The 13,569-nt window shown below is 33.3% G+C and overlaps 1 pseudogene; it reads left to right on the top strand.

Annotated features, from left to right (window-relative positions):
- Nucleotides 1-1,262: 1,262 nt before the first annotated feature.
- Nucleotides 1,263-2,651, top strand: LOC116480053 (putative elongation factor 1-alpha-like 3; annotated as a pseudogene).
- The last annotated feature ends 10,918 nt before the right edge of the window (nt 2,652-13,569 follow it).

The following is a 13,569-nucleotide window of genomic DNA, read 5'->3' on the forward strand; positions in this document are numbered from 1 at the left end:
CAGCCTTGTTGTGGCTAAAAAAAGGAACTAATAAAATCAATTTTAACATTTATCAGATTTGTGTCCGAAAATTTGATTTTCAATAATTAGACATATTGATGTTTCTAGATAATATTCAATTTCATTTTTTTCTAAAATTTGACTCTTTTCAAATTTTCTTATCTTAACCAAATTAAATCTAGAATAAATAGAAGTGTTGGAATTTATAAGTATTGTGGTTCTAAACCAACACAGCTAAACAAATACTCAATTAAAGTAAGTACACAACTACTGATTTCCTGAAAGAAAACCTTGCCAATGATTATCAAATCAAGATTAATAAATTTGTGTCAATCTCAGTTCTCAATAAGTATGTAAACATCGATAATAGCAGATTAGGTCAGTTTCATTATGTTTATAATCTTTGTTTTATTTCTTTTAATTAGAACTACTAATCAGTCTAATGGTTGTGGTAATTCTTGTTATGTTGATAATAAAACTTCAAGACTGTAAGATTCTTTACTTTTTATTTTACCTAGTTATAGGTCTATTTTCCTGGCCACTGTTACCTACTTAGTACTGTTGCTTCCAGAGCTAACTAAATTGCATGACCCTCAAGAGTGTACTTTACTTTTGATTATTCTTTCACCCTGAAAAAATGACTTTAAAGATTTGAATGATAATATGACCTCTCAAGTCCATAGATATATCCCATGGTGATAACAAGGAGAGATTGTTTTCTTACAACAGTCTCTTTTTCAAAAGAAAACTTGAGCTTTGCTCTTTCTGGGCCCTGTTGCTGTTTATATTCAGGGACAAAATGTCATAGACCTACAGTGTTACAATTTAAAAATTCTCCTGTGGCTATAAACCAGGAATAAAAATCCATAGCTAGCCAATCATATTGCATATATTTTAGACATGGAAGACATAAAATCATCTCTTTATATTGAGTTATTCTCAATTTATTGCATACACAATGTACCCTTGCAGTATTGAACATAGACAACTTACATTTAATTTGATTTAAAGAAGAGAATTGCATTCCATACTCATTAAGTCATCCTGCAGGTCTTTGAAGAAGTACTAAATTTTGAAGTGCATAACTAGTGAGGCAATTTTAATTCTAACCAAGCATGGCATGAAATAAACATGCAAATGGCAAACAGAAAGCTGTTAATTTGTGTGAGAAGTTAAAGTTAAAAAAAACAAGTTGATAGATTTTTCACAATGGGTTTGCTGCCTGAACACAGGCATCATGAAAACTACCCCTAAAAGCCAAAATGGGAAAGGAAAAGACTCATATCAACATTGTCGTCACTGGACATGTAGATTCAGGCAGGTCCACCACTACTGGCCATCTGATCTACAACTGTAGTGGCATCGACAAAAGAACCATTGAAAAATTCGAGAAGGAGGCTGCTGAGATGGGAAAGGGTTCCTTCAAGTATACCTGCATCTTGGGTAAACTGAAAGCTGAGCGTGAATGTGGTATCACCACTGATATCTCCTTGTAGAAATTTGAGACCAGCAAGTACTATGTGGCTATCATGGATACCCCAGGACACAGAGACTTCATCAAAAAACCTGATTACAGGGACATCTCAGGCTGACTGTAACATCCTGAATGTTGCTACTGGTGTTGGTGAATTTGAAGCTGGTAACTTCAAAAATGGGCAGACCTGAAAGCATGCCCTTCTGGCTTACACACTGGGTGTGAAACAACTAATCGTTTGTGTTAACAACATGGATTCCACTGAGCCACGCTGCAGCCAGAAGAGACATCAGAGAATTGTTAAGGAAGTCAGCACTTACATTAAGAAATTGGCTACAACCCTGACACAGTAGCATTTGTGCTAATTTCTGGTTGGAATGTTGACAACATGCTGGAGCCAAGTGTTAACATGTCTTGGTTCAAGGGACGGAAAGTCACCTGTAAGGATGGCAATACCAGTGGAACCACGCTGCTTGAGGCTCTGGACTGCATCCTATCACTAATTGGTCCAAGTGACAAGTCCATGGGGCTGCCTCTTCAGGATGTCTACAAAATTGGTGGTATTGGTGCTGTTCCTGTAGGCTGAGTGGAGACTGGTGTTTTCAAACCTAGTATGGTGACCACCTTTGGTCCAGTCAACATTACAACTGAAGTAAAGTCTGTCGAAATGCACCATGAAGCTTTGAGTGAAGCTCTTCCTGGGGACAGTGTGGGCTTCAACGTCAACAATGTGTCTGTCAAGGAGGTTCATCATGGCAACGTAGCTGGTGACAGCAAAAATGACCCACCAATGGAAGCAGCTGGCTTCACTGCTCAAGTGATTATCCTGAACCATCCAGGCCAAATCAGCGCTGGCTATGCCCCTGTGCTGGATTGCCACATGGCTCACATTGCATGCCAGTTTTCTGAGCTGAAGGAAAAGATCGATAGCCATTTTAGTAAAAAGCTGGAAGATGGCCCTAAATTCTTGAAGTCTGGTGACACTGCCATCATTGATATGGTTCCTGGAAAGCCCATGTGTGTTGAGAGCTTCTCAGACTATCCACTTCTGCATCGCTTTGCTGTTCATGATATGAGACAGACAGTTGTCCTGGGTGTCATCAAAGCAGTGGACAAGAAGGCTGCTGGAGCTGGCAAGGCCACCAAGTCTGCTCAGAAAGCTCAGAAGGCCAAATGAATATTATCCCTAATACCTGCCACCTAGTCTTAATCAGCGGTGGAAGAACGGTCTCAGAAGTGTTTGTTTCAATTGGCCACTTAAGTTTAGTAGTAAAAGACTGGTTAATGATAACAATGCACGGTAAAAACCTTCAGAAGGAAAGGAGAATGTTTTGTGGACCACTTTGATTTTCTTTTTTGTGTGTGGCAGTTTTAAGCTATTAGTTTTTTAAATTAGCACTTTTTAGTGGAAACAACTTGACCAAAAATTTGTCACAGAATTTTGAGACCCATTAAAAAAGTTTAATGAGAAAAACAAACAAACAAATAAACAATACCAAGATGATAAAAGCAGTCAGTTTTTGCTACTACAGAATGGAATCCACAGTTCACATCCTGGGGGAGTGACAAACCAATCACTTAATGCTGTGTCAACACATGTATCTTGTCTTTCATTAGTAAACTCTCCTGCTGGTTTGTACACTGTCAGAAGTGGACCACCTACTGAAATTTATAGACGTGTGGAAACTGGCATGGTTTAATAATTCTGTTTTGTTTAACTTTCTTCCTTATCTTGTTTGAAACCATTTTTTCTGCATTTTTAGAAGAAGTATGTATTAGCTTCATTTATGAAGTAAATGTTTAAAATATTTATGATTCAAATGATCTACTTTCCTCTTAATTCCTTAGAGCACTTTGAATATCCTAGCCAATCGAGGCTTACATTTGCCCGTAAATTAAAATTACCCATGCTTTATCTCTGCACAGAGTCTGCCCCACATCATCTGTGAATAAATAACCATAAAAAATAAATGGAGAGGAAAGACAACTGCAACCATCTCCCTTCCTTTCTGAAAAGTGTTCTACTGAGATGTTGGTTAATGATCTAAGCAGTAGTGTAGATTCAAAAGATTTTCCACTCCTCCAGACCAAACCTCCCCTGGACAAACCTGTTCAGTTTAAATCTTTCCTTCTATTCGACATTGCTTATAGAAAGTGAATGAGTAAATAAATATTTAAATAATAATACATGAAATCTATGAAACACAATTAAGTAAAAGTCCAGGAAATGGAAAGATACCTAGATATACAAATTTTCAAGAATATAATATGATTTCCTCAAACATTTTCTAAACATAGTCAAGAGTAAGATAAAAGCTACTCTAATTTTCAATTTTAACAAACAAGGATATATTTATTTTAGAAAATATTACATTTCTTGTAAAATTAATTACTGGGATTATTTTTTATTAATGTGAGTCATAAGGACTTTTATACCAAATGCAGAATAGTTAAACATAGGAATAGTGCGGTTGTTTAATATTATAAGTAGTAGTGTTTGTAAAATTAAAATTAAAATGACTACTTCAATCACATACATGATCCTCGTTTAAACTGATAATCCCTCTTCTAATAAAACAGTATTTATTTAAAAATCCTATTTTTTTTACATTAAAGAACAATTTAGACTTTTTTGCTTTCTTTAAGAAGCAATCCAGTAAAGGTGACAGAGCTTAGTAAAAAGCTTTCTGGTAAAATCAAAAAATGCCATAATAATTTTAAATATTGGACCTATATGTATTATAATCAGAATGCAAGTAAATTCTAAAAGAGAAAAATTAAAACTTAGACTATTAGCTAGATTGTTGAAATACATGTGTAAATATTTAGAATGATTGTTGTATAGCAGATATTTTAAGAACATAATATTTGATATGTATTTGTTTAATGTTATCTTAAACATGTGAGGTATAATTCAGCTCACTGTGTTTCAATTAAGGATAATTTTTTTTTTTTTTTATTTTTTTTTTTTTTTTTTTTTTTTTGAAACGGAGTCTCTCTCTGTCGCCCAGGCTGGAGTGCAGTGGCGTGATCTCAGCTCACTTCAAGCTCCACCTTCCAGGTTCACGCCATTCTCCTGCCTCAGCCTCCCGAGTAGCTGGGACTACAGGCTCCTGCCACCACGCCCGGCTAATTTCTTTTTTGTATTTTTAGTAGAGATGGGGTTTCACCGTGTTAGCCAGGATGGTCTCCATCTCCTGACTTCATGATCCTCCTGCCTCAGCCTCCCAAAGTGCTGGGATTACAGGCATGAGCCACTGCGCCCGGCCTTTTCTTTACTATTTCTTGTTTAGTATAAGGTGAACTTTGCACTTTTGGAGATCTATGAACAACCACCCCACCCCAAATTTAAAAACACAATGAAATAATTTCTAATTAACCACTAAGTCATTAGATGTAAAATACGTTAATTCATGATTTGCTTTATAATATTGGAAATATAAATAATATAAGTTTATGTTTAGTTTTTTTAAATCACAGAGATTTTAAAATGATTTTTTCTTTTTCTAAAATTTATGTTTAGTTTTCTTAACTTATTTTGAATAAAATGTTCTTCATAGAAAACTGAATATTTTCATTAGGATGCTTTAATTGCTTAAAATGTGTACAGTTAAAATTATTTAAAAATTAAAATGTGAAATAAGCCTTAATTTCAATACATTGGAGAAATATACCTTTTGAAATACATCAAATTGCAAAGATTTAAATGAAGAACCATTTGCTTTAAATAATTAAACATTTGCTTCATAACATTTGCACCATTAGCTTGTTCAAAAAAAGACAATCTTAGTAGGTTAAAAGCTACTGCTAATTCTGATACAAGCGAATTCAATTATAAGAGTTGCATGATATAAGTAGTCAAGAATTTTAAACATAATTTGTTTTTAAAAATATTAATTGAAAATCAGGTGAAAATGCTTTTCATATAGTTGAGGAAAACCCACAGGTATAAAGGTTGAGTAACATTAGCTTCCAGTGAAGTTTCTAAAGCTAAGCTTTCATCTGGATTCTCATAATTTGGAAAGCTGCAATGGTGCTGTATTTATAAATAACCACCTTAAGCTAAAAAGAAATTATTGATATTAAAAGTAAATATTTGTTTGTGAACTGTAGTTTGTGTAATTTCTACCTTAAGAAATATATAATATTAAACCTTAATATTTAATTTATGTGAAAAAAGTTCACTTCTAAACCACCAGTAGCCTATCACTATCACTATTAAATTAACATTGATTCTCTAAAAAATGTATTTAAATAATTTTACAATCACAGCCTTTCTTCTCATGTTAGTTTTACAGCATTCGCAAATATTCTGTTTGAAGTGTTTTTATTTGTTCATTTGTTAGGTTTGTTTTTCTAACTGTTTTACCACAGGAAGTTTGTGGCTTGGCTTTTTCCTTTTGCTTGCAATTTTTAAAATTGATTTTAGATTTTCCATGAGAAACGTATTGCATGCAATTTCAATGATAAAAATTGTAAGGTTATTATATTTTCTCAACAAGAACTCAACCAACCCTGTATGTGTCTGTGTGTGTGTGTGTCTGTGTGTGTGTACTGAAGACATCTAAAAAACTGCGGAGTATCAGATACCATAAAAAATTTCTGATCTGAAGATGTGTCAAAATGTAGCCAGGAACAACATTTCTTAAGAGAAGCACCACTCGATTGTTTCACTTAATATATCTGGTTTGGGTTGAATAGAAGATGTCTATACCAGAGCATTAACAAACATTGTAATTTGCTGGGGTCAGCCAGGTCTGAGGCTCTGAGATTGAAAGTCATGTTAAATTATGCTATCAGCTTTCAAAACCTCATTAGACTTAACCCATTTAGGCGCCACTGACTTCTCGGAATCACCAATAGAACCTATTCAGAAAACCACAGAGCAGCCAGTCTTCTGCTATCAAAAACCTCAGTACAATTTGTGTATTAATATTTCAAAAAGTTTGTAGAAACACGTACTCTCTGCTGAGCACTACAACCAGTTCAGATACAGTTACAGTCAGTCATCCTGGCTAGAGCCGCTGACTGCTCTCCGTCTGTCTCTGGACTTGGCAACTGGGAGAGAAAAAGACATCAGAAAATGAAATGAATGCTTTCATTTGATTTGTGATTAATAAATTCCCATAATTGGAGAGTCAGACAACCAGTAAACAGAAGACTATAAGTTACAGGAAATGAGTATTTTATCCTGTAATATAGCCATCTGATTTTAATGCAACTATACTACTTTGTTTTTTCAGGAGAAGAAATTTTTGAAGCTTTGTTTTCTTCCAATGTTCTCCAAAACATTTAACATAATTTTCGCCATGAATTGCTAACAATAAAGTATGAGCAATACACAACAAAGTAGTGCAATTAAAAGGTTTTATAACTTATAGAAAATCAATTGATCTGTTTATTTATAATGAGGAGAATCTCATAATATTTAAATTTCCTTACTTATAATGGCACATATATATTAACATGGGCCCCTAAATCGAAAATATTTACAAATACTTCTAAAAAGTTAGAATCTCAAGTTTAAATAAAGCAGTTTAAAATAAAGTTATACTAAAACAAATTAAAAAGTACCGTTTCAATTATAATTTTGATACTTCACATGTTATTTAAAGTAAATTGATTATGATATTGAAATGGCAACCAGAATAAACAAACAAATGACTAAGACAGGCATATTTTCCATACTATATGATTTTCAATATGAAATTTTCTTTGATATATTTAATTAGATATGGAGGATGTTAAAAATCTCCAAGGCATGATATAAACCATAGTCCTATGGAAGTTCTTGATTATTACATTTTTTAGTTGTTTTTACTGAATTGCAGGGCACTGGCCTTATCAGGAATCAAGGTCTACTCTAGTCCAGCTCCACCATGAGCTAATAAGTAGCACTGACAAGTCAATAAGCTTGACATCTTTAGTGTGAACTCACACCTGAGACCCCTTACAGTCCCACTATAATATGCCTACATCAAAATCTTATGTGTGCATGCACACTTACATGAACATAAATACGATGTTCTATTGTTATCCAGATCGTCTGAATATAACGAATATTTTATTTAAGAATGCTATGGTTTATATAAAAATATGAGCACACAACCATCTTCAACAGCTCTGATTTTAAAGGGGAACTTCATAGCGTTTTCACCTCTTTCAGATGTAGATGTGCCTGTTACAGAGCTAATGAAGTGAGAAACAGACAGTGGATACCCTTTTCCTTGGTATATTATTCTGTGCCATGATGTACTTTGGTCTGGCTGATAGTACTGCAATTTATGTGAAGTTGGGGAATATTTCTCATCACACCAAACAGAGAGATTGAATAAATTTATGTATCTGAATTTGTATTGCAGCTAGCTGTTCAGTTTTATAATCTTTTAGTAATTAGAATTAAAGTTGTTCTTCTTAACTTACTATTTTTTGCATAGAGAACTTTCATAAATCTCCATTTTCTTTCTTTTTTTTTTTTTTTTTTGAGACAGAGTCTTGCTCTGTTGCCCAGGCTGGAGCTCAGTGGTGCAATCTCTGCTCACTCCAACTTCCTGGGTTCAAGCCTCCTGGGTTCAAGCGGTTCTCCTCCCTCAGACTACCGAGCGGCTTGGATTACAGGTGTGAGCCACCACGCCTGACTAATTTTTTGTATTTTTAGTAAAGACGGGGTTTCACCATGTTGGACAGGATGGTCTCAAACCCCTGACCTCAGGTGATCCATCCCCCTTCTGCCTCCCAAAGTGCTGGGATTATAGGCATGCACCACCATGCCTGGCCTCCTCTATTATCTTTTAAAATGTTGAGTATGTTAAAAGAAAAATGAACATCTATCTAAATAATAAGACATAACAATAAATCAACATCTGTTACCTCTCCTAAAATTACAGCAGAACCAATAATTAAGTCCTACTCCTAATCCATCTGCCTTCCTCCCAGAACCAGTTCCTAGAAATAAACATTATTCTGCTCTCGGCACTGAGTTTTCCTAGTTGTAGCAGTTGAAAACAAAGAAAAAACAGTTCTTTGTATTCTCAGACATGTTCAGTCACTATATGAACACAATTGCTCATCTTGTTCAATCTCCTCAGTGCCTCTGTGATCAAAACTATAACATAGATTTGAACACAAATAGCTTTTAGGGCCAGCAAGTTAATATTGCCATGAGTATGAGGTACGTTGCAGCCCATAGGCAATAGAACATAAAAGCCAAAATGAAATCCTCAGCTCTTCAAGAAGAGCGTGATTATAATTATGAACATTGCAGCTAGTACTTGCCAGTCTTTATTTTAGGCAAATGAGGAAAAGATCTGACAATAACCATGGGATCACCTAGTCAGATTACCATGAGAAACTTCAAGAAGCCCTGTAAAAATACAAGACCTTGCCTACCCCGCGTGAAGTAATAAAAATGTTTTATTCTATTCAGCATTAGCACTTTCTTCTCTGGTTATATGGAAGCGTTAGAACATTCTGAATACAACATCTAGCAAACCCCATCTCTAAAGGAATTTTTACAGATTATCATTTTTCCCTGAGGTGATTATAATACAAATACACTTGCAAATGTTTATGCCAAGAAATGTTTAAAAATATATCTGAAATCTGATGGCAATTTTGTTATTTGGGTTAAGGGCTTCAGTAACAAGTTATTCTGTAGATGTGAATGTTGTCATTAGGTATTAAATTACTTTGGCTACAATGTTATCAATTGCTTTGAGAGATACATAATAGCATGTAATTAGTAACGTTACATAGTCCTTATATCAAAAGGCTATTTTGTAGTGCCCTTATATGCTTGCTTATAAAGTAAAGGTTTTTTTTTTTTACACTTAAGTTAGAAGATTCACTTACATTTTGAAAGTAAATTCTCTTTCATAATATATAACACATGACAAATAAATTTAAATTCTACTAAACCAATTAACCAGACAGTCCTAAAAGGAGGGAATAAAATAAATTACTTATGTTTCTTACTGAATAATCATAGTTTCACCTGAAGTATATGCATCAAATATGTTCCTAAATGGTGATGTACTATGTCAATGTAATTCTGTAAACATATAACTATAGATATAAATGTAGTTGAATTAAAGTATATCTATTAGTTTTAGCTTTGGATTTAAAATGACAGAAGACAACACAGAATCTGTCTCATCTGTAATTGAATGTATGAAGGAACTGGGTATGTAGGTCTAATTTTGGATCCATTGAGAACACTTCACTGAGTAAATGAGTATGATGTGAAGGGATTGCAAAGGGAAAAAAGATGCTTTTATAAAGGTATACATGGAACTGCATATTCTAGCTTTTTGATGTTAGATTTTAAGTGAGAACATATCAGTTTTTCAGATAAACAAATATACGAAGTTAGCTTCCAAATAATTGGGAATTTCATGCCCCATGTATAGGAGATTTTACTTGCCAAGAATGTTTTAAGCATATTGATTAGGTGTTAGAAACAACACTTAAGGCTTTTTTTTTCCACCAAGATTAAATTAGCACAGGTTTGCCAAATAATGTATCCTATTTATAAAGAAATTTAACAGAAGTCCATACTATAATTTTTCTGGCTATAGCAAGGTTTTATCCAAAAATGACTATCCATTTTTTATTTAGACCCACGATTATGACACATAACTGGTCAGTCAGAAGAAGGATTTACACTCAACAGCAACAAAGCAAAAGTAACTGTTCTCTGTATAGGACATAACCTGAAGTGATCTCAACTAGCTGAGTAAATAAGTACGGATCATTTATTTATCACAGATCATCCGACTATGTCTATGTTGGAGATTGTTGCTATCTTGGCCACAGGTTTTTCTGTTTTGTTTTGTTTTTCATGTGTAAAGAGAAACTGCTGATTATGTAGTTGAAAGAGACTTTTCTAATTGTTGATTCACAATCTAAACTCTTAGTTATTTTGAAAGGAGTAAAAATGCAGTAAAACCTGAAAATATTCTGTAACATTTTTTAAAAGAATGAATCAATTTTTACACAATTTTTAAGAGTATATACTACATATTCAAATATAAGATATTTGGACCACCAAATATTGTTGAACCACTAAATTATTGTTAACCTGGATGCTTGTAGGAGTAATAATTCCACAGTAGTAAGCTTTATTTTTTATATACATCATTTATTATTTTTCTTTGTTTTCAAACCAAGGTAATTATTACTGTTTAAGATATTTTTTCGGCCAGGCGCGGTGGCTCACACTTGTAGTCCCAGCACTTTGGGAAGCCGAGGCGGGCGGATCACGAGGTCAGGAGATCGAGACCATGGTGAAACTCCGTCTCTACTAAAAATACAAAAAATTGGCTGGGCGAGGTGGTGGGCGCCTGTAGTCCCAGCTACTCGGGAGGCTGAGGCAGGAGAATGGCGTGAACCCGGGAGGCGGAGCTTGCAGTGAGCCGAGATTGCGCCACTACACTCCAACCTGGGCGACAGAGAGAGACTCTGTCTCAAAAAAAAAAAAAAAAAAGATATTTTTTCTTTGGAAAATACATTTTAAAGTGTTCACATTTGTCTTACTTTACATAACAGATATTCTAAAGAGAAGATATAGAAAAATGTGATCTTGTTTTACCATACAAATTACATGATGATAACAGTAATATATTACCTTTATTTCTGATATATCTGTAGTTAACATGTGTTTCTAACACTTTACATGTATTTTACTTTGCCATAGTCATAATCAAATAGTTTATGGGCCAAACTAGGTGTTCTAAAACGTGTCAGAATTGTTAACTAGTTTTTGTTTGTTTGTTTTGTTTTGTTTTTTACTGGTAGCCCGTCTCTACCTCGAGTGAGATATTTTGATTTACTTCTTAGTAGTGAGACTCAAACATTTCCATATATTAAATGATCCTCAGTTCATTCAAATCTTTAGGTAACATCTTAAAAAATAGAGAAAAGCAAATGTAAATAAAATTAATGTTTATTGATTTATGAATCAAAATTCCTTGAAAGCAGATGACCAATTACAATTTATATGTTGTCTAAGTATCAAGTTTTTACATTGGCTGACTTTCTTTCTTCCTTTCTTTCTTTCTTCTTTCTTTCTTTCCTTCTCTCTCTCTCTCCCGCTACCCTCCCTTTTCCTTCCTTCCTTCCTTCCTTCCTTCCTTCCTTCCTTCTTTCTTTTTTTCCTCTTTTTTCTTTTTCTTTTTCTTTCTTTCTTTCTTTCTTTCTTCTTTTTTTCTTTCTTCTTCTTTCTTTCTTTCTTTCTTTCTTTCTTTCTTTCTTTCTTTCTTTCTTTCTTTCATTTTTTCTCTCTTTCTCTCATCTATGGTCATGTAAAGGCATGAAATCATTAAAATCATGTAATATTAAATGCGTCGATTATATTTTGTAGACAAGTCCCAGCATCTTAAAAAAAATTAAAAAATGAAAAGAAGACTCTTATAGCATATCTTGCAAATATTAATCACAAAAAAGTTCCTTTTAATTACAGAATAAAATATATCTTTGATGATATAGTCTGAACATAAATGGCAAAAAATAGTTGTCTAATTGTTCAATTAAGTTTTTCACATTCATTAATTATTGTAGATAACTGTATAAATATAGATATGCTTTAGAACATTCAAAATATAGATTATTATGAAAGTGTAATTTTTCTCTCAATGATTAAAACATTTATAGATGTATACAATATATTCTTATAATCTTCTTTTCTCTTTTTAAGATCTCACCATTTCACTTTATTAGTTTTCCTAGATCATTAGTTCTCAAACTTGAACATGCATCAGACAAGTTTGAGAACTAAGGCTCTAGAAGTACTTAAGACACAGATTGCTGGGCCTCACCCACAGAGTCTCTATTAGGTCTGAGAAGGAGCTATATAACTTGCAGTCTATCAAGATCCCAGTTAGTGCTGATACTACTGTTCTAATAATTGCACTTTGAAAACTAGAGTTATAAAATAAGAAGGACAGGTCTTTCTGTGCTTCTTCTTTTCAGATCAAGGAAACTAGTAATGCTTATTTATTTATGACTATATGAATTTTTTTATTACATAAAAATATGAAAGTTTTCATAGAATTTTCCTGCCCCTTAAAAAAATAGAAAATATAAGTTATACATATTTCCTTGAATTAGAGTTCCAGAAAGAAATTCAGTTATTAATGTAGTTATAAATACAATGTAAAATTAAGCTCATTTCATATTATATGACTGAAATTATTACAATACTTCAGAATTAAACTTGATTTCATTAGTTTTACACATTCTAGATATAAAGGTTAAATAGGACCTCATATTCAAATTACAAATGGAGATTAACGATTTCAATGAGTATGATTATTTGTATCAACATACTTCAGCATAAACTATCTGAATAAATGCTTATTTTTCTACATTGTTTTTCTCCTATTGAACCAATGCCACGATAATTATAAAAACTCATTTTCTTAATATGTATAATTGACCATTCATCACTTGGAAAATGACGAATGAACTCCATTGTAATATTTAATCTCTGAAATAAGGTCTTATTTTGCCATTTCATTTCCTTTGGACATTGTTTATCCTCCCTGGTATACAGACTAGGAATCATAGCGCTAAATAAAATTTGTGCCTTTGGTTATGGAATGCAATTTAGGAGATTGGGCTCTTATCTAGGACAAGTGAATGTAATGAAATAAATGATTATAAAATAAAGCCTCATAGAGCTAGGAAAAGGTCAACTAGAGGATGAAAAATTACTAAAAGCTCCAGAGACTACAAAATAATAATGTAGAATTTGTGATTGAACTACTTGAGGATGAGATGTGTGTGGACAAGGTAGGAAGAGACTGCAAGAGATGTTAAAGGCGATAAAATGCGGAAGGTTCATGTGAAATACTCAAAGGAAGAAGAAAATTAGGGTGTCTGAAAAATGGAATTAAATACATATCTAGGAAGGCTATTAAGATAATGTAGAAAACAAGTTCTAGAAGCAAGATATCAAAATTCAATGTCAATAACCAGCATGCAAAACTGGATATTCAACTCTAGGAAAACTCTGTGTGGATATGAAGAGAGGCTTCCATCTTATGGGATGTTGGACAAAGGAGGAAGGATTTGAGACACAGATTTAAGATGACAAA

This window comes from Hylobates moloch, unplaced genomic scaffold (genome assembly GCF_009828535.3).
Source record: "Hylobates moloch isolate HMO894 unplaced genomic scaffold, HMol_V3 SCAFFOLD_3, whole genome shotgun sequence".
Lineage (NCBI taxonomy): Eukaryota > Metazoa > Chordata > Mammalia > Primates > Hylobatidae > Hylobates > Hylobates moloch.